The sequence below is a fragment of the Sinocyclocheilus rhinocerous genome, unplaced genomic scaffold, assembly GCF_001515625.1.
Source record: "Sinocyclocheilus rhinocerous isolate Xijiao unplaced genomic scaffold, SAMN03320098_v1.1 scaffold519, whole genome shotgun sequence".
Lineage (NCBI taxonomy): Eukaryota > Metazoa > Chordata > Actinopteri > Cypriniformes > Cyprinidae > Sinocyclocheilus > Sinocyclocheilus rhinocerous.
This window is the reverse complement of record NW_015665048.1, coordinates 384,991-387,234: the sequence shown is the minus strand read 5'-3', so window position 1 is coordinate 387,234 and position 2,244 is coordinate 384,991. Positions and strand designations below refer to the sequence as shown.

At 32.1% G+C, this 2,244-nt stretch overlaps 1 protein-coding gene across 1 annotated transcript in view; it reads left to right on the top strand.

Moving 5' to 3' along the window:
* The first annotated feature begins 1,312 nt into the window (after positions 1–1,312).
* LOC107731093 (sphingosine 1-phosphate receptor 3-like) overlaps positions 1,313–2,244 on the top strand; it is a 4,988-nt gene continuing 4,056 nt past the window's right edge. The window contains exon 1 of the mRNA XM_016542080.1: positions 1,313–1,423. The gene's annotated coding sequence lies outside the window, so the exon portion shown is untranslated. The remainder of the gene's footprint in view (positions 1,424–2,244) is intronic.

Below are 2,244 nucleotides of genomic sequence, written 5' to 3'. Positions count from 1 at the left end.
ACAGAAGCAATCAAAACAAACAAAAGAGCAATAATATGGAAGCGCTATATTAGTATATTATTATAGTGTTATTTCAATTTCACAAAGAAACATGCAGCATTTTGTCGAAGTAATAATAAAAGGACACATTTAATTTATAATTTGTCTTAAATCTCATTTTGTTTAAAAAAAATCGTGAATCGAATCGAATCATGAGTTGAGCGAATCGTTACATCCCTTCAGAATGGTCTCAAAATAATATTCCATATACAACTTAAGCCCCATTTGGAGTTTTGTTGATCCAATCATGTTGATTACCACAGAAAATAATTTTATCTCATCCCTCAGTATGTCAGCTTGAATTAAAACCCGTAGGCCTATTTACAGTAATAGTCTTACAAAACTAACTAAAAAAAAAAAACGAAATAAAAATGCATATATCATACTTTTCAAAAGTTTAAAACAGATAAACCAAGGCCATAACCATGAACACTGGTTAGACCAATTTTAATTTTTGTTTAAAATAAAGTATTTATATGGATGTAGGGGAATAAAGAAAAATAAAGAACAGTAGCCTACAAGAACGTGATTTTTCGTAATATATTTGAATTATTTGCAAATAATATTTTTAATTTAAATTACGAATAAGACTGAATGTGTGTATAATATGCTGAAAAAAACGGTTAAATGTTTTTGTCTCGTCACGTTGAAAATACATGAATTAAATGGTTCATCCTATATTTTCAATTCAAACCAGTGAAATTTGACAAAAAAGTCGAGATGTTTGCATCACAGGATAATAATGTCGGTCGTTTAATATTTCTATCGTAAAACAGTTGTCAAATGTGAAATATTGACCGACTTACCTCACAATCCTCAACCGTTAAAAACTGAAGCGCCTGGCTGAAGTTCGCGCTGGAAAAGTGAAGCCCCGCCTTTTTTGATTTGATTGGCTCATTCATTTTGACATTGACGAGTACAAATGTTACTTTTTTTTTTCTTTTTTTATATATATAATTTTTGTCAATCTAACAACAAATAGAGCAACTGTTAAAACTACAGCTGAAAGTATAAACAAAAATTTTTTTTTTTTAATTTGTGCATCATTTTAAACACGTTCACAACTATTCGCTTCTTTAGTTGTGAAATAACAGGCCGCTAAATAAGCCATAATAATGCAAAATATAGAATATAGAATATAATCAATCAGAAGGGCAGTCTCCTCCAGACGGTGGGAGGTGTGTCGTGGGCTGGACTCTGTCACAGAGCAGCAGACCTGCGGCGGACTGTGAGAAAGGACTTCTTCCATTGCGTGCAGACAGATTACTTTCCTGAGGTCTGAACTTCTGCACATTAAAGATGGAAATATAACAGTTCCTATTTAAACAAAACTCGACACGAATGGGTCTCAGTGAAGAAACTCTGCGGTTCGTGATATCTAATGGTGAGTAATCAAAGACAAGATCTTGTCAGATGCAGCATGTCAGATATTTAAACATTTTCTATGCGATACTAACTTTTATGGAAACTATATTTTGTTGTGCTGGTTTTTAAATGACTGTCATTCAATCTGCAATCATGCGCACCACAGCAAGGTCAATGCAAACAAAGTAAGTTTTGTGCATCGAATTATTCTAGATCATAGTCCAGTAAAGGTTGCATGCAATGCATGTTACATTACTCTAACAAAAAGTAGGCTGTTGAAAATTCAGATGGTGTTTAATGTGTTAATATAAAGCATAATAGCTGGTTAATGGTTGCTGGTTGACCACCCACCATGTCCACCTTAACCAGCTAATGACCCATTTAAACCAGCTATATGTTATAAGAAGCAAGTTTAAGATGGACTTTCTAAGAGAGTAGTACCATGTTTTCCTTTGAAATACAATACCGTGCAAAAGTTTGGGGTCAGTAAGATTAATTTTTAAAAGAAAGTATTCAGGAAGGATGCATTAAATGAATCAAAAGTGACAGTAAAGACATTTATAATGTAAAAAAAAAGATTTACGTATATTTCATATAAATGCTGTTCTTTTGAACTTTCTATTCATCAAAGACTTCGCTTCTACTCTTTTCAACATTGATAATAGTTTCTCGAGCAGCAAATTAGCATATTAGAATGATTTCTGAGGGATCACGTGACACTGAAGACTGGAGTAATGATGCTGAAAATACAGCTTTGATCACAGAAATAAATTACATTTTGAAATATATTCAAATGGAAAACAGATATTTTAAATTGTAAAAATATTTCACAATTTTTAC